At 41.9% G+C, this 19,974-nt stretch overlaps 1 long non-coding RNA gene and 1 pseudogene across 1 annotated transcript; both read right to left on the reverse strand.

The window, feature by feature from the left end:
• Positions 1-5,161: 5,161 nt before the first annotated feature.
• Positions 5,162-7,796, reverse strand: LOC139023302 (uncharacterized). Its single transcript, XR_011474434.1, has 2 exons — positions 7,555-7,796; positions 5,162-7,496 (listed from the first exon to the last, which is right to left on the reverse strand). It is a non-coding gene; the product is annotated as an uncharacterized lncRNA (long non-coding RNA).
• A 25-nt stretch (positions 7,797-7,821) lies between these two features.
• The window catches only part of LOC111954768 (tubulointerstitial nephritis antigen-like), a 57,438-nt pseudogene continuing 45,285 nt past the window's right edge, over positions 7,822-19,974 (reverse strand).

Genomic DNA, 19,974 nt, shown 5'->3' on the forward strand with positions numbered 1-19,974 from the left:
AAGTGGAAAACAATTCCCTAGGGCTACATTAACTGGCATGATGTCAACACTAATAGGAGATAAGAATCCCACACGTTAAGGGAAACCAGTCTCCTTTATTTCACAACTTAGTTTTTTGTGAGAAAAGGCTTCCCCGAACCCCAACCCTCGTCCTGTGGAAACTCCTATTGTCCTTTACAGTTGTTGACATCTTCAAGAATAGTCTAGGTTTCACATAACTACTGAAGGAACCCATGGAGGGTTCTAGAAAACCCTGTAGACAATGAGAGAAGAATTGGACAGAATGTGATGGATAATTCCTGGACCACTGAGGTGGGGTGGCGATGTGTTTGTTGCAATGCCTATGTCTACAGTCACAGCTTACACCTCGATTGAGATATTTGGCAGTTGTCATAATCTGGAAGGTTAAAGAAACAGTAGGCGTTGAGGTAATGGGTGATTGGGCTATTCCTGAACCAGGAACAATGGGAGAAATGTAAATATGTTGTTATCGAATGCATGCCTCTGTACACATTTCCTTATGCGGTACCTTTGGCATCCTTACTTGGCCCCCTTGGTCCACACGGTGTACTGTTCTGGACAGATTTATTAATTGCCAAAAACAGGAAATCTAAATAAGCAAAAATGTAATGTGTCCGCACTGAAAAATACGTTACATAAAGCTTACTTTTATTAAATTAATTTCAATGTATCATGGATAGCATATCTGTTGTTTTGTCTTAACAGCCATCTCAGCGTGAAGGTCTTCATAACACCAATAACAGTCAGTTCCCTAGCTACATATGAGAAAAAAATAAACAAATATACAGTATCAGTTAAAAGTTTGGACACACCTACTCATTCAAGGGTTTTTCTTTATTTTGAGTATTTTCTACATTGTAGAATAATAGTGAAGACATCAAACCATGAAATAACACATGGAATCATGTAGTAACCAAAAAAGTGTTAAACAAATCCAAATATATTTTATATTTGAGATTATTCACAGTAGACACCGTTTGCCTTGAGGAAAGCTTTGCACACTCTTGGCATTCTCTCAACCAGATTCACCTGGAATGCTTTTCCAACAGTCTCGAAGGAGTTCTCACATATGCTGAGCACTTGTTGGCTGCTTTTCCTTCACTATGGAGTCCGACTCATCCCAAACCATCTCAATTGGGTTGAGGTCAGGGGATTGTGGGGCCCAGGTCATCTGATGCAGCACTCCATCCCTCTCCTTCTTTGTCAAATAGCCCTTACACAGCCTGCAGGTGTGTTGGGTCATTGTCCTGTTGAAAAACAAATGATAGTCCCACTAAGCCCAAACCAGATGGAATGGTGTATCGCTGTGGAATGCTATGGTAGCCATGCTGGTTAAGTGTGCCTTGAATTCTAAATAAATTACAGACAGTGTCACCAGCAAAGCACCCCCACACCATCACACCTCCTCCTCCATGCTTTACAGTGGGAAATACACATGCAGAGATCATCCGTTCACCCCCACTGCATCTCACAAAGACACAGCATTTGGAACCAAAAATCTCAAATTTGGACTCCAATTTCCACCAGTCTAATGTCCATTGCTTGTGTTTCATGCCCCAAGCAAGTCTCTTCTTCTTATTGGTGTCCTTTAGTAGTGGTTTCTTTGCAGCAATTCGACCATGAAGGCCTGATTCACAGTCTCCTCTGAACAGTTGATGTTGAGATGTATCTGTTACTTGAACTCCGTGAAGCATTTATTTGGGCTGCAATTTCTGAGACTGGTAACTCTAATGAACAAACTTATCCTCTGCAGCAGAGGTAACACTGGGTCTTCCATTCCTGTGGCGGTCCTCATGAGAGCCAGTTTCATCATAGCGCTTGATGGTTTTTGCGATTGCACTTGAAGAAACTTTCAAAGTTATTGAAATTTTCCATTTTGACTGACCTTCATGTATTAAAGTAAAGATGGACTGTCATTTCTCTTTGTTTATTTGAGCTGTTCTTGCCATAATATGGACTTGGTCTTTTACCCCCACCACCTTGTCACAACACAACTGATTGGCTCAAATGCCTTAAGAAGGAAATAAATTCCTCAAATTCACTTTTAACAAGGCACACCTGTTAATTGAAATGAATTCCAGGTGACTACCTCATGAAGCTGGATGAGAGAATTTCAAGAGTGTGCAAAGCTGTCATCAAGGCAAAGGGTGGCTACTTGAAGAATCTCAAATATTTGTTTAACACTTTTTTGGTTACTACATGATTCCATACGTGTTATTTCATTGCTTTGATGTCTTCACTATTAGTCTACAATGTACAAAATAGTAAAAATAAAGAAAAACCCTTGAATGAGTAGGTGTTCTAAAACTTTTGACTGGTAGTGTATGCAAATGAACTCACACCCTCGTTCCCTGTTCCTTGGTCTGTCTGTCTGTCTGAGTTATGACTCTCAGTGGTGGAAAGAGCTGCTATTCAAACTGTCCTCATCCCACCCTCGCCCGTCCCATGAGCCACTCTGTGTCGATACCCCCCCTTACCTTTGTATTATCTCGGTATTGTCTTCCATTATCAGACAATGAGTCAGACAGGGATGGTTGTTTTAAGATACTTTATTGTGCCACACAGATAAAAACTATGGGGGGGTTTTCAGTTAGTGCACACAATACAAGAGACAGATCATAATAATAATAAACATTGCACAGAAAATAAAATATATCATTTATACATCTTGTCATAAATAAAGTCTATGTATCAATGAATATGAAGTGGGTCTTTGACTTTGAATACACAACTTCTGACTGGGGTTCTGTGGTTTTGAAGGAGTCCTATAGTATAAAATACATGTTTGGTTGAGTGAGTGATTGGCTCTTTAATGTCAGAGTAACTTTAACCCCTGAATACCATCCAAATAGTTTTTTAAGACTGACAGACAAAACTCTCATTGTTTGTCAACTGGAGAGTGTCTTCTACAGATCTTGGCACCTTGAATGGGCAGACTAAAGATGGAACCCAGTGAATCACACTCAGGATTCACTCAAACTCAAAAAGAACAGTCAGACCAACTTGGATCCAGCTTTGGCCAAATTCCTTTCCTCCGCATGACTTGGATCCAATCGCCTTCTCCTCCCGTCCCATTGATCCAGACAGGCTTATCTGTCTATCACTGGTTTATCCCTATAAGGACATAACTATCTGGATGACTGCATGGGAATGAGGATCCATCTGATTAGCCAACAGATTGACAATAACCTTATACAGTAGGCCTAGCTGTGTCCCAGGACACTGGTCAAAGTAGTGCACTACTGTATATGGAATAGGGTATCATTTAGGTCAGAGCCCTGGGGTTTTTCATTGGCTAGGGGCTGTATCTCAGACTAATGGGATAGTACTATAACATTATTTTAAAGGATAAAACTGATTTGACTTGCACCAATAAACTACTAGGTCTATGAACAGTTATGGTAGCTTATAACGGTAATGTAAAATCTAGAATAAATTAATAATGCGGAAACACCTCCCAATTCTACTTGTTAATATTTAGCAAAATGTAAGAAATTATGACACAATGACATGTAGCCTTCTTTATTGCCTAGCAACGCATAAGCAGATTCCTTTCGCATTGCTTTTAGAACTCACGCAATTTTAACAATTGATTTGTTTTTATTAAACCAAAAAGGGTGACATTTTATGAATGCAAGAAAATTATGTAATGTCTACCAAAAAACTAAAAGGATGTTGCACATCAGCTTTCGCTTGTTGATTTGTTGCATAGCTATGGCAGTGGAGGCTGCTGAGGGGAGAACGGCTCATAATAATGGCAGGAACGGCGCAAATAGAATGGCATCAAACACTTGGAAACCATGTGTTTGTATTTAATACCATTCATCTGATTCCGCTTCAGTCATTACCACAAGCCTGTACTCCCCAACTAAGTTGCCACCAACCTCCTGTGAACTGTGGCTATGTTTGGCATGAGTCCGTCCATCATGTGACTATTGAAGCCTCAGGGGTTAGAACCTATAAAGGATTAAAAGGCAAGTGAAAAACACAACTAAGGGCTCTATTCAATACATATTGCAGAAAACGGCGCGTTCTATAACGCTTCAACGATACTGGCTTAACAAAGCCCTAAATAGTGCTAAAGTTTTCTGTTGTACTCTTTTCTAAACAACACGATGTCATCGTATCCGTTTTCAGCTCTGTTGACTCCCTCCCCACCTCAACCCCCACCTCCATTCTTTCTGCACTGTCATGCCTCGTGAACCCATGATGCACCTCACCATCCCCCCATTTGATCATACTCATCCTCTCTCGCTCCGTTTGAAGTGAAAGTAAATATTCTGTAGACCGCATGGTTCACATAACATGCGGCTATGTCTGCCCTACTCCTATAGCCTAACCTTCCTCCACATTGAACATTGCTTGTCCATCCACACATGTCCGTTTTCTTGCGTCTCTGTCCTTTTCGCAGAGGTGATGGTTGTAATGGGGGTTTAAAACTAAAGGCCTACTTGAAATGTATGAAATGGTGTAGGCTTATAGGAGCCTTGGCTGAGTTACAGTAACAATGTAACAACTGTAAGCCATATAGGAACGGTGGCACAGTTGAAAATACATCACTTCTAGGAAGCCATGCAGTTTATTGTGGAGTGAGACTGTATATGATGTGGTCTCAAAGGATAGTTGGCGCCTCTGGAAACTGATACATTGAAAACTAATGACAAAACTATATTTCAAATTTGAACAAAATTGCCAAAATTAGAGAGACAGTATAAAAAGAGCACCTAGGGCAACYTTACATAAGGTAGTTATATCAAGTTAAATCAGTATATCAGAACCTGTGTGTTCACTGGCTTCAGTTGAGGCTTGAGCTACCTACTTAAAAGTTTTGGGGAGACGCACAACCTTTGAAACGTCACAATGAGTCTGTTGTATATGCCTACACATGCCTACTGCTAAATACTGAAGTGTTAGTGGCATGTTGTGTTAGGCTAATACCATCAAACTGACAAAAATACTACAATGAAACAGCACTGAACAGACTTTGGCAGCTGAGTGTGAACTCCTCCTCACCTTTTGATTTGTGTGTGTTCACCTTGCAAAAGAAGAATATGCACCTCTTGAGCACCCTTTAAAGCTCCTCCCTTGTACTTGATTGATTAATTAAGTTCACTAATTAATTAGTAATTAGTAACTCCCCTCACCTGGTCATCTAGGTCTTTATTGAAAAAAGAAAAGAAAAAAACAGCAGACAGTATGGCCTCTTATGGAATGGGTTTGACACCCCTGCTTTAAAGCAACTGGTCAGGGGAGGGGGGAGTTTGTGTGCGAGACAAACACATCTCTCAAAGCAACTAATACACAACAGCAACAATAAGAATATTTTCAGCATAACCATAACACTGTGTACAGGAGGCCTAGTGGTTAAGAGCATTGGGCAGTAACCCGAAAGGCTGCCGGTTCGAATCCCCGACACGGCGACATGAAAAATCTGCCGGTGTGCCCTTGAGCAAGGCACCTAACCCTAATTGCTCCTATAAGTTGCTCTGGATAAGAGCGTCTTCCAAATGAATAAAATGTAAATACAGTAATCCCTCGTTTATCGCGGGGGTTACGTTCCGAAAATGACCCGCGATAAGTGAAATCCGCGAAATAGAAAACTTTTTTTTTTTTTACAATTAGCAACTATTACATGTATACAAATACAGTGACTCACGTGTAGGCCGTTTCGTCGACATTATGGGTTTAGGAGATGTTCGAAATTACAAGATAATTTGGCCAACTTAATGTAAATTTGCCAAGCTGTTTTATGTACGTACACATAACTGCACGAGACGACAAAATGATAGCACAATTCGTAGCATGTTTTGATACAAGAAGCGGGAGTGAGTTTTTAGCGAATCAGAATGCAGAGCACAATGCACCAAAAAAAAAAAAAAAAATGCATTATGAAAATCCGCGAAATAGCGAATCCGCGATAAGTGAACCGCGAAGTGGCGAGGGATCACTGTACACAGAATGAAATAGATTAAGACTATAATACACAATGGGTCCTTTCAACCAGAGGACCTAAAAAAAAAAATGCATATATTTCATTAAGGCATTTGATGGCATTAAGGCATTTGACAACCATAAGGTTGTCACGTTGAAGCATCATCAAAGATAGTGGATAACTAAGATGGTTTCCTCAGGCTGTTTACCATTGAAAAAGAATTGTCACGGTTCCCTCTCTTGCGTGAATATGCTTTRCTGTGTGAGCTCACAGCTTCTCCATAATGTCTGGCATGCTCAAGTGAGCGAGGGAAGAGCTGGCTCTGGTCTACTTAGTGTCCACTATTGCTCGTCCCACCCACCCAACCAGAAAAAGTGAGACGGGCCAATAAGTAGCCCAAAGTGGCCCCGCCCTGACCAGAAAAAAGGAGCCAGTGAGATGTCTCTCTGTGGGCGGGACCAATAAGTAGACCAGAGTGGCTCTACCCCGATCAGAAACAAATGAGGGAGTCAAGTGTCTCTCTTCCTCTGGCTTCATCTGGTGGTGACCATTTCACCTTCTTCAAACCAAAAGGACAACACTGTTATTTCAATCAATCTCATATTTTTCAAAGATATGTTTTTATCAACCAGTTGARTTAATAAATGGAATGTGTTTTTCAAAGGCTGTTTTTTTAAGCTCCGCGCTTGCTACAAATCACATCTACACATATTATACATGCTTCATCTCTGCTTTTATACATACTGTATAAATAGTAATAAGGGAGATTTATAAARGGCTGATACACTAATATTATTTCTAATGAAAAGTTGTGTTCAAGCAGTTAGTTTCAGTCAAGAGCTGTCATGGTCATGAGATTGAAGTTGATTTGATATCTCTTCCATAAGAGATAGATTATGTGATTATGTTATACACATAGATTATGTGGTACTAAAAACTCAAGAGAAATTTGGCATTGAGTTTCACTTCCAGAGCTTGCTGAAATGCAATACTGTACTGTGCATTCAATGCAATTAACCTAAAAAGAAAACAGCAATTTTTGGTAAATGAGGGAAATTAATTATTGGTCAAACGGACAGCTCACTAAACCCTCAACCCCACCTACCACCAAGCTTCTAGCCCAACACCCTTTCCAGTGTAAGATTCTGCATTTTTGGAACATGTGAAGGTATGCGTGGCTACTGCAACTGCACTAGATCTMCTGACAGTAATAGAAATACATTAATCAGCGACGTAAGTAGCTAGACAGAGTTAGTGATAACATTAAACTAAACTGTAGTAGATTGTTAGTTTCTCTCGTCTCTTGTTGTGGGAACTGCCCAGTCTGGTGCCTGTATCATCTACCCCTCTATCTCTCTGGTTCTCTCCATCCCAATCTGTCCCTAAGGGGTTGGCTTTCAAAATACACAACAACAGAGAAACACCGAGAGGGTTAACCAAGACCAGAGATAGATAGCCACCTGTCATGGCAGCCAAATGGATAGCCACCTGTCATGGCAGCCAAATGGATAGCCACCTGTCATGGCAGCCAAATGGATAGCCACTGTCAGGCAGCAATGATAGCCACCTGTCATGGCAGCCAAATGGATAGACCTGCTGACACACATGAGAAAGAGGAGAGTGAGAGAAATCAGATTAAGACAGTTCTTTCATCATTATAGCAGTAGAAGTTAGGACTTAAGAACAGAAGTAGGAGTAGCCAGTCTATGCAGGCCAGAAAGCCGAGAAGTCTGGGAAGGATGGTCTTTGGAATAATGAGTCCTGAGGTGCTTATTGCTGTGTCCTGAAGCCAGAGGAGGCTGTATGGAGAGCCTCTCTCAGCCTGCAGGCCTGGACGCTGTTTTGGTGCATCAACTTGAGTTGGTTGGGGCGGGTTGGGGTTTCAAAACCCCTAGGCTGCCCGTAAGGGGATATGGGTGCAAGGGGGTAAGGGGTTAAGAGTTGGAGTTCTTAGGGCAGTTGTTGCTGGTTCCCCCAAAGGTCAGAGTGGGAACTGGTTGAGTTTTCCCCCAAAGTTTAGCGTGGGAGAAGGAGTAAGAGCAGGGTCTCAGGGGCGGTTGGGTTGCTCCCCCAGGGTAGGAGGGGAAGAGGAGTATGGGAGAAGGTAGGCACTCTGGGGCTAGTTGAGTTGCTCCCTCAGGGTAGGGAGGGGAAGAGGGTATGGGATGAAGGGTAGGCACTCTGGGGCTAGTTGAGTTGCTCCCTCAGGGTAGGGAGGGGAAGAGGGATGGGCTGAAGAGTAGGCACTCTGGGGCTAGTTGAGTTGCTCCCTCAGGGTAGGGAGGGGAAGAGGGTGCTGGGTTCCTGGAGTGTATGCCTCTACTTGCGTCGGCGGTGATGGTGGCTCTGCATGTCTTCCATAGTGACCCTACCCCACGCGCCGATCACGAACGCCTCGATCTCACACTCGTTCTCACCGCGAGCGATACGGAAGTAGCCATTCTCCCCCCAGTTCTTCCCCCACGAGTTGGCAGCGATCTGGAAAAGTCAAGCGTTATTAGGAAGAGTGGCYTGGGTTAGAATGTACTGTAGATATAGTTGATCCATAATAGACAAGAGAGAGAATATGTGATGAGATAGGAGTCCTTACTTACCCAGAACTTCTTTGTTGTCCCATCATAGTTCCTCTCCTCTCCCCACCTGGAACAGAACACACAGAGATGGATTACGGACATGATTGTTTTCCACTAAAGGGCACAAACTGGAACTAAAAACAATCGGACAATGAAGATGTGAGAACACAAACACACAAGGGGACGAAAAAATATTATCTTCGATCTTCATAATATGCATGCAGGTTGTTCCACCAAATAGGTGCCCTTTGAATAGTGTATTTTTATTTTACCTAATTTTAACATTTTGTCATATAGAGCACATGTTTAACTTCATTAAAAACCAGTTTTTCCATCTCAAGAGGTTAAATAAAAAATGACAATAGAAAGTGCCCTTTAAGTGCAAAATAAAGTAACAGGGTCGACCGTAAAAGTGTTGACGAATGCATCTTAAATCCGCCATAAATCCCCTTGTGACAGGGGGAATGGAAGTTTCTTGTGTGAACAGGGAGGGGAAATTGAATACAAGCTTCACAAAAAAAAAATCAATTGTGAAAACATTTCTAGTCTATCTATAGGTAACAGGGTTGGCGTGTTATGTTTGACCCGCTCAGTTTTCCACCACAAAACACCAGAAAATTGTCAGAAAGAGTAGAACCAGCTCACCTGCATTTACAATATGATTTGACTATTAGATGTTTAATGTTTCTTTTGAAAAAATGATTTAGAAAGGAATAGTTTCACTTTATAAAAATGAGAGTTCAATTCACGTAAAGTGGRTGATCTTAAAATGAGGGGACAGGTTATTATTTTTTTAACCTTAAAATGAGTCACTAATCAGATTAAATAAATATGAATCTTTAGAAATGACTTTGTGAAAGCATCAAAATAAGTAGGGCTTCACAATGATGGTAAAATGTTGGGGTTAAGTGGGTTCAAATCTTTCTACACTCTAAGAAAAAAAGGGTTCCAAAAGGTTCTTTGGCTGTTCCATAGGAGAACCATTGGTTCCAGGTAYAACTATTTTCGGTTCCAGGCAGAACCCTTTTGGGTTCCAATGTAGAACCCTCTGTGGAAATGGGACAGCCAATGAACCCTTTTAGGTTCTAGATGGCACTTTGTTTCTAAGAGCGTAGAAGACACAGGGGATGCAGAGAGGGACATATCAATTTTCCATATGGTCTATATTAAAGYGCACTCATTTAATATAAAATGTCATATAAGTGCACAATTTCTACTTAAATATGAAGGGGACGCAAAAGGCACTCATTTCATGGAACGACCCATGCACTGATTTTCAATCATGCCATTTTTTTTTATTTTTTTTTACATATATAGTTAAAATGTTGTGTATTTTTACAAATAGCTTTTTAAATATATCCCACCCCATAGGAATGTTAAACCTGAGAGTGTTTTGACACAACTGACGGTGAATTCTAGGAAGAGCTAAGTAGAGRTGATGTACTGGGTACAAAACAATTTTCATCTCTTAAATAGTATCCTGAAAACAAGAGGTTATTTATGACCATGGCTAAGAAACACCAGAGAAGTTATATTACCCACACACATGCACACGTACACACACGTCTCCCCTGCATCCCACATCATTCAGATTCCTCAGCAGCACATGGAATTCCCCCCTCTGCCACTTCCCCCTCGCAGCACAGGAAACAGGAAGGAGAGGGACGGCCAGGGAGGAAGTGGTCACCGCCCGACTCCGGTCATCTCACAGACAACAACATTGCTGAAGGTCGAGCGAGGCTCTCATAAATAAACCTTACCCCTGCAGAGGAATCTCTTACTCTCTCCCTGTCTCTCTCACTCCTTCCCTAACCAGCATGCTTTGATCTCAAGAAGTCAAAGGCCCATACATTCCCATCATCCTTAGCTTCTGGTCCTATCTGTTAGTTACCCCCAGTTGGAGGCYGCCCAGCGTCTCAGACCGACCTTCCCTCCCCCCTTCCTCACTCCAGTTCTATTCCCATCCTGTTTTGTGAACACCATGCCCGAGGGCCTCTAGGAGCCTCCAAGGGCGACTTTGTCCTTTTATAAAAGAAAAGGAATGCTGGGAAAGAGATGTGARATTTTCAGTCGTTTCCAAAACATTGGCGAATACTGCCAACCTTCAATCAGCAAGTTTCTTTATTAGTCGAGTCTGGTTCGGACAAGAGTTCAAGGGTCATCATGCTCTGAATAGGCAAATACAAACACCTGTACACACTGAGGGTCAAAGATTTGGGGCTGTGTGTGTGTGTGTGTGTGTGTGCACGTGCATGCGCCTACTTGTGGGTGTGGGTGCTTATGTGTGTGTGTGTGTGTGTATACAGGCAAAGCCAGAGAGTCAGACAGAAACGGACCACAACGGAGCCCTTATCTCCCTCAGTTAGCATTGCTCCTCCAGGACAATGAGGGACATACCAGCCCTCCCCTCCCCTACCCCTGACCTCCTCCATGGGCCTGATCCTCTCTCTGTCCCGTACAGTTGGGATCAACGCCCCAGACAATGCCTTTTCCACCAGAGTGGACCTCTATGCACTAAACACAAACTTTCCCAGGCCCTTGGCTTAATAGAATGCACTGCAGCGGGATTTCGGCTGTAAAAACAGTGATTGGTGTGATGGTCAGGCTCTACGCACCCTGGCCCTCCTTTCTTTCCCCCAGCCCATCCCTAAATCCATACCCTCGGTGCCCCCCGAGCCTCACGTTCGCAGCCCAAACCAGCGAAAGAACCGCAGTGTCAGCGGAGGAGGGGGGAGACAAGCTTCAACCGTCATCATCATCAGTGGAGCATGCTGCTCAGACCAGACACCAGCAACGTGCCAGGACAGACCAGACACCAGCAACGTGCCAGGACAGACCAGACACCAGCAACGTGCCAGGACAGACCAGAGACACCAGCAACGTGCCAGACAGACCAACGCCAGCAACGTACCAGCAACAGACCAGACGCCAGCAGGTGCCAGACAGACCAGACGCCAGCAGTGTGCCAGGACATACCGGACGCAGCAGTGTGCCAGGACAGACCAGACACCAGCAGTGTGCCAGGACAGACCAGACACCAGCAGTATGCCAGGACAGACCAGACACCAGCAGTATGCCWGGACAGACCAGATTCAATGTGCATCCCAAATGGCACTGTATTCCCTATATAGTGCACTACTTTTGCGCCAAACCCTATAAAGGGGATATGGTACTATTTGGGACTCAGCCTTATGCTATTGGCATCGATATACCAAGACCCTAGACCAGGGGTTCTTAAACCTTTTCAGCCTGGGACCCAAATTAGAAATTCTGTGTTTTCCTGGGACCCAAGCTTAGGAAAAAATGCAACTATACGTAAATATCGGTACATTTCATTGCCTTTATGCCCAAAAAAAAATGCAATATAGACAAAAACAAATAATGAAATATCCATAAATATATTTTCATGTTTATTTTTCCCCATTACAAACACTCTTACATACCTGTCTAAGTTGGAACTGTTGCTGTTAAAATAGAATAAATAATTTCATTCTGAACTGGAATAAACTGATTGATCACATCACACAGATGTATAACAGAACACACACACACAGGCTTTTTGATTGTGCAACGCTAAGTAACAGTACAGATGAATTCAGGCCTACTGTACATCTTACTGTACATCTTACTGTAGAAATGATTGTTGATAGAAAGTCTAGGTTGAAACTGTTGRMGTTAAAATAAACATCACACCACACAGATGTAGACCAGAAAACACACACACACACAGTCCTAATGAGAGGTGTGTGGCTGGTTGAAGTTTACAACAAGCATGCATAGGTATGTGGTGCCAGAACATCTACTGCTTTCTCAGTCAGGCAGGAGACTGCTTCCTGCTGCAGATGAGCAACCCAGAACTGTGTGAGTGTTTGCCTCAAAAAGCATCTTGCTTCAATCAGTTTATTCCAGTTCAGAATAAAAATTATTAATTGTATTTTAACAGCAACAGTTCCAACCTAGACTTGTTTTTAACAATAATTTCTACAGTAAAATGTACAGTAGGCCTGATCATTTTTCATATTCATCTGTACTGTTTCTTAGAGTTGCACTATCAGTAGCTAGTTAACTTGCTTTGGCTAACGTTAGCTATTAGCTGTGTAACGTTACAAGGCCAGGGGATTGTTTGAGTTTCTCTTTCACATCTACTACTGTGAGAGATAGTACTCCTTTATTTCTGCATTTCATCACCTGTTAGAAAATGACAACAATGCCTTCTAGTTGACTTACTTTTCCACTTTCGAAGCAGTTTCCTGAAGCATTCTGCCCTGTTCTGAAAGAACTCCCTGGGTTTACCGTCATGTTGTGCCTGGATGTTTGGTCAGGACGTGTCGTTTTATTAATTTGTTCGTTTTGAGAGACTCATTACTAAGCACTTCCCCACACAAAACACATTGTGGGCGCCCCTCGTTATTTCTCAAAGTTTGTATGAAAGATTGAGCTCAGTCAGAATTTGTGGCTAGCATGAATCCATTTCATGATGTCGAGTGGGACTAACTAGGCAGTGCCTTGAACGACAGCGCTGCAGCGTGTGGGTCGTGGAGTGATCATCAACAAAACTTCAGAAAAAAGATCCGGTAAACCGCAAAGCACACGGGCATCTCCCTCTACCTTTTACCTCTGCCACTAGCGCAGCTGCCAAACTGAGCAGAGACCGCTGCTAAGCAGAGAGCGCACTGAACCGAGAGCACAGTTGCACTTGGCCAAATAAATCCCAGTAATTAATGAAATAATTATACATTTACAACCCACCATTAACAATTAATGAGAAAGTGAAAACATGTTTTTTGAATCTTTTTCAAATGTATTGAAAATAATTTACATAAGTATTCACATCCCTCAGTCAATACATGTTAGAATGGGTAAGTCACTAAGAGCTTTGTACACCTCGATTGTACAATATGTGCACGTTATTATTTTAAAAATTCTTCAAGCTCTGTCAAATCATTACTAGATAGCCATTTTCAGGTTTTTCCATAGATTTTCAAGCCGCTTTAAGTTTAAACTGTAACCAGGCCACTTACCCATACCCATATACACCTGGTAAGTAACTCCAGTGTATATGTGGCCTTCTGTTTTAGGTTATTGTCCTGCTGAATGGTGAATTTGTCTCCCTGTGTCTGTTGGAAAGCAGACAGAACCAGACTGAACCAGGTTTTCCTCACTGATTCTGCCTGTGCTTAGTTCTATTCTGTTTATTTTTATTCTAAAAAACACCCTAGTCCTTCCCGAAGACAAGCATACCCATAACATGATGCAGCCTCCACTGAGTGGTACTCAGTGTTGTGTTGTGTTGTATTTGTATTCAGGACATAAAGTTAATTTCTTTGCCACATTTTTTGCAGTTTTACTTTAGTGCCTTATTGCAAACAGGATGCATGTTTTGGAATATTTTTATTCTGTAAAGGCTTCCTTCTTTTTACTCTGTCATTTAGGTTAGTCTTGTGGAGTAACTACAATGTTGTTGATCCATCCTCAGTTTTCTCTTATCACAGCCATTAAACTCTAACTGTTTAAAAGTCACGATTCGCCTCGGTGAAATCCCTGAGCGGTTTCCTTCCACTCCGCCAACTAAGTTTGGAAGGATGCCTCTATCTTTGTAGTGACTGGGTCTATTGATACACCACCCAAAGTGTAATTAATAACTTAATCATGCTCAAAGGGATATTCAAGGTTCCCTTCTTTGAGAAGKATTGGAAAACCTCCCTGGGGTTTGTGGTTGAATATGTGTTTGAAATTCACTGCTCYACTGAGGGACCTTACAGGTAAGTGTGGGGTACAGAGATGAGGAAGCCATTAAAAAATCATGTTAAACACTATTATTGCACACAGAGTGAGTCCATGTAACTTATTATGTGACTTGTTAAGTACATTTTTACTCCTGAACTTATTTAGACTTCCCATAACAAAGGGGTTAAATACTTATTGACTCATTTGACATTTCAGCTTTTCATTTTTTATTAATTWGTAAAAATGTCTAAAACATAATTCCWCTTTGACCTTATACTCACAGACAAACACACACATTATCATATGAGACCCAAACGGAACCAGAAGAACAGGGCCGGAAGTGGATCCCTCATTGCTCTGTTTCTCTTAATCAATGGTCGATCAGATAAACTGCCTCAATAACAGCWCTCAGCAGCTCTGCTTAGAGTTGTTCAAGCCAACGACAGCAAACCCTCCAACTCCAGTTTTTAWTATGTGGCTTTAGCATTATAAATAGGGTTAAGTGCCTTGCTCAAGGGCACATTGACAGATTTTTCACTTTGTAGGCTCAGGTATTCAAACCACTGACCTTCCGGGATACTGGCCCAATGCTCTAACCGCTAGGCTACCTGCTGCCTTTACAAGGGGAAGGTGTGTTCATAAACCTTAGCATTCCTAATCCTAGTCACACATGTTTTCATGTCTAGAATAGACAGCCCAGTCAGACAGTACTCAACGAATACCTGATGGCTCAGAGTAGACTAAACAATAGAGTATTTGGCCGGGACAGGGTGTAGGGGGTTGGGATTTAGAGAGGGATGGGGTGTTGAGGGTTGGGAGAGAGAGGGATGGGGTGTTGGGGGTTGAGGGTTGGGAGTTAGAGAAGGATGGGGTGTTGGGTGTTGAGGGTTGGGAGAGAGAGGGATGGGGTGTTGGGGGTTGAGGGTTGGGATTTAGAGAGGGATGGGGTGTTGGGGGTTGAGGGGTAGAGAGGGATGGGGTGTTGGGGGTTGAGGGGTAGAGAGGGATGGGGTGTTGGGGGTTGGGTGTCAGAGGGAAGGAGTGTTGGGGGTTGGGTGCCAGAGAGAGATGGGGTGTTGGGAGTCAGAGAGAGATGGGGTGTTGGGGGTTGGGAGTCAGAGAGGGAAGGGGGTTGGCGGTTGGGAGTCAGATCGGTTGGGAGTCAGAGATGGGGGCGAAGCAGCAGGAGCTGGGAAGAGGGAAAAGTGATGAATGAAGATGGAGAGAACAATGTCTGTGAGGAAGTGGGCGCTCCTCATAGAAATTGCCCTTTGGCACAGATCTAAGATCAGCTTACCTTCCCCAAAACCTACCCTCACATCTATTGACCTCTAAACATCTAAACTGACCTTTCATCAGCGTCTAGGGACAACTTCATTCTCCTTCTAGGGAGACAGAAGAGTTGGGGTGGGGGTGGGGAGATAAAAGGATTGGGGGTGGGGAGCCAGAAGAATTAGGGTGGGGGTGAGGAAATAGAAGGATTGGGGGTGGGGAGATAGGGCAGGAGAGGGGTGGGTAGCTAGGCAATCCAGGTGTGTAGTGTCTGCCAGGCTACATTTTTGTGGTCTCCGCGGTCTGTCTGCGTGACAGAGGACTGGAGCCAAGGTGTGTCTCAGAGTCTCAGAGCGACCGCCAGACCGCCAGACAGGGAATCTCTTACTCACACTGAACACAACACACCTGTGGTAGTATGCAGGTCTGGGAATGTTTACGGGTTGATGTTTTTTTATTTGATCATTTGGTATATGTAAACAAATACTAGACTTAGATATTGATCATCTAAAAATGTTAAAATATAATAAAATATGAATGCATTGATTTATTCCAGAATTTAGAAAGGTTAACACTGAATCCATGAGATACATTTATTTTCCTATAAGTGCTGCCTCTAACATACTGTACAATGGATAAAAGACATTACAAAGCTCTATCAGATGGGAGATGATTGACAGCCTTACCCTGTGATTCTGACGGAGTGTGTGTTGTGTTTGCGGTAGTGTGGTGGTTTGGTGAAGCTGACGTCTGTGTGTTTGTAGATTCCACTCTTATAGACGAAGAAGTCCTCATGGACCTCCAGGATGGCTGCAGGATACACAGGGGAAAAAACATTATCAATGGACTGGATACACAAGATGAAAAACAGATTATAGATTAACTTGACACACAGATACACACACTTTTTACAGCCAAACCAATCTATAGCTTTGCAGATGGTAATAAAAGGACCAACCAAAGGCAGTGTCATGCCTCAATATTGTTGAAAAACAGATAGAATCAACTTGACCATTAATCCTAGTCAGGTAGGGCCTAATTCAGACTTGAGATAAGGAGACTCAACATGTACTCCATGTTAAGTCTACTTATCTCAAGTCTGAATAGGGCCCATAAAGCATAGCTGTAGTTTGAAGGTTACCAATTTAGACTCCAACCTTGTACATCAGGCAAAGAGTTTCTATGCTTGACTGATAGCAAAGAGAGCTCAACCATATAATTACCTTCTTGCACTAAACTGAAATTAATACACCACTAGGAAAAAACAAACTCAAAAGCTAATTCAATTTCCTAATTTCTTTCCTTTTCCCGAGCACAGTTTCCCATTTCCCCCTGAGAAGAACACACCCAAAAATCAGAGTGCAGCTGTGGTGTTGGGCCACTTTGAACCGGTGCCTTATAAACCCTGAACTCCCTGTGACTTTCTCATTAGAAACCCAACTGGGATAAACAATCTGGAACGCTCACTGAGTCATGTCCACATTTGGAAGGACTACCTGTTCTTACTGAGCTACCGTTCTCTTTGTCTCCTACTGACAAACAAGGACACACACTGCTCTCTGGCAAAGGTAACGACAGAAATTGAAGGGAGAAGAAAAGAGGAAAACTTGACGCAAGGCCAATGTTTCAGTCCTGCTGTTTGGAACAATACAACAAGGCTGGCACAGGCTCACAGACTGTCTCTGCACAACCACACGTACACACACACAAATATAGTTTTTATTTGATTTAACCTTTATTTATAAAGGTTTTTCTCGTTGCGATAAAACAAAACAACTTACATACACAACATTGAACAAAACTATAAACACACATACAGTACAACAATTACATATTACGTAAAGAAACACAAATGTCATGACTAAAAACAGCTGTCCTAAAGACAATTATACTGTTCTATGATATTTACATCAACCAAGTGTTAAAACTCCACCAACGTGACTAGATCATACAATTTTAAAATGTTCAGGAGAGAATTCCAGGACCACGGCGTTGAGTAACTAAAACTATTTCTACCATGACCTGTTCTAATTCTTGGTACTGTTAAAAGCAAATGAGAATGAAATTATATTTATTTACTGACCTGATTAAAAAAGAACAGAGATAGTGGCATTTTACCCAATATGGTCTTATAAATCAGTGTATACCAGTGTTTAAGCCAATCCAAGGTCAATGACGACCAGCCAACGGCGCTGTAGAGATCACAACCTGAGGGCCACATGATATACTGAATCAAGTGCTCTCGGGGTGGTGGTTGAGGTCTGCARATATATAACATCACTAAAATCTAAAGCCGCCAGTAATGTACATCGTACCAGCTCCTTCCTGGCCTCCAGAGAAAAACAAGCCTTAGGCCGGTAATAAAAACCTATTCTCAGCCTGAGCTCTCCATATGAACAGTGAAGCTCAGCTTGTCATCCACCCAAACTCCCAAATATTTGTACACTTTGACTTGCTCTATAGTATGTCCATCCAATATAGCAATGACATGATTAGTAACATGCCTGGCATTTGAAAATACCATGCATTTTGTTTTACCTGAATTCAGAACCAGCTTCAAATAATACAGATTCTGTTGTATGATGTTAAATGCTCTTTGGGCATTTTCAAAAGATAAAGATAAACTGCTACCACTTGAATAAAGAARAGTATCATCTGCATAAAAATGAACCTCCGCTGTTTTAATAAGATCCCCAATGTTGTTGATATACAAAATGAACAACAGTGGGCCCAAAATAGATCCTTGCGGAACACCTGAGCACAACTCTATGGACTCAGATTTACAACCATCTACTATTACACATTGTGTACGATTTGAAAGGTAATTTATAAACCAATCTAGAGCATGACCAACAATTCCACAACATTTTAACCTTTGCACCAACACAGCATGGTCCACGGTGTCAAATGCCTTCGACAAATCAATAAAGACAGACACACAATATAACTTKTTGTCAAGAGCACAGTGGATGTCATTTAAAACCTTCAATGTTGCTGAAACAGTGCCGTAGCCAGACCTAAAACCTGATTGCATTCCATTTAAGATGTTGTTTCTTGGAGGTAGACCTTTAGCTGCCTACTAACTAAGGACTCTAGTACCTTAGACAGTACAGACAATTTTGATATGGGTCGATAGTTGTCAAGTAGCGAAGGATCTCCACCTTCCAGGAGAGGCAGTACAAAAGCAGATTTCCATAACTTRAGGGATCTCCTTAAATTCAAGTGTGAGGTTAAAAATACATGTTAAGGGGAAGCAATGATGTCTGCAGCTAGGTGTAGGAGACGGAGGACTAGTTCATCAGGGCCAGCGGATTTCCTTTCTATCAATTTCTTTCAGGGCTTTGCACACTTCTGAAACAGAGAAGGATGAGAAGGAGAACCTGGCAACGGATAAATTCAGGTAAATTCACAGGGGGCTCATTTATACCTTTAACCTTTTCAAATAAACTGCCTGCATCTAGAAAATGATGATTTCAGGCTTTCAGAATAGAGGTTCTCTCAGCTACAATCTGTGTGTCTACCAACAATTGTTTGGGAAGCTGCGCATCTTTTTTTGCACTCCAAAGCAATTTGGAGGGATTATTTAAATGATCCAAAGTAGATTTAAGGTAGTGGTCTGCTTTCAGTTTTCGGGTCATATCCACACCCAGATTTAAAAGCCATCCAATCATCCGCCGAACCAGACCCTCTTGCTTTGGCCCACATAGCATTTAGTTCCTTTATGATTTTAGTAAGTTCATCAGTAAACCAAGGGTTCTCTCTCTGTAAGAAAAGGCTAATTCAACATCAGGGATTAATTCAATTCTATTCCATTTTATGCTAAATACATAATGTAAAAAACCTTTAATATCAAACTGCTTCCCGTTTCTTTTCTTAATGACACGTGGAGATCGCTTAGGAATTTTACCATATCTTACACAGGAAATAGCACAGTGATCACTTATGTAATTTGCAAAAATACCAGAATGAGGACTATTGGTTAAGATCGAATCAATCAAAGAGGATTTCAGAAGATACTTTATATTCAACCTCATTACACTGTTGACAATCTGAGTGAGATTATAGGTATTGAATATAAYTTTGAGTTGATCAGAGCTAGATGTTAACCAATCCTGATTCAGATCCCCCTTCAGGACAATCTCAGAGTTGACATGCTGTGATAACAATTCGAAAATACAACCCAGGGATCCAGCATTAGCAGATTGAGGTCTATAACAACAAGATACAACAATATTTAAAGATGAGGTTTAGGTTCAAAGACAAATATACATAGAACCGAAAATGTGTCTTTTAAGTATATAGCAACACCACCCCCTTAGATTGACCATCTGCACAAAAAACATTGTAACCATTTATGCCAATATTTTTGTCTGTAATCTATTTTTTGAGCCAGGTTTCAAAAAGCATAAATATGTCAGGGTCGGCAGTTATAATCCATATATTCACAAA

Source organism: Salvelinus sp. IW2-2015, linkage group LG30 (genome assembly GCF_002910315.2).
Source record: "Salvelinus sp. IW2-2015 linkage group LG30, ASM291031v2, whole genome shotgun sequence".
NCBI lineage: Eukaryota > Metazoa > Chordata > Actinopteri > Salmoniformes > Salmonidae > Salvelinus > Salvelinus sp. IW2-2015.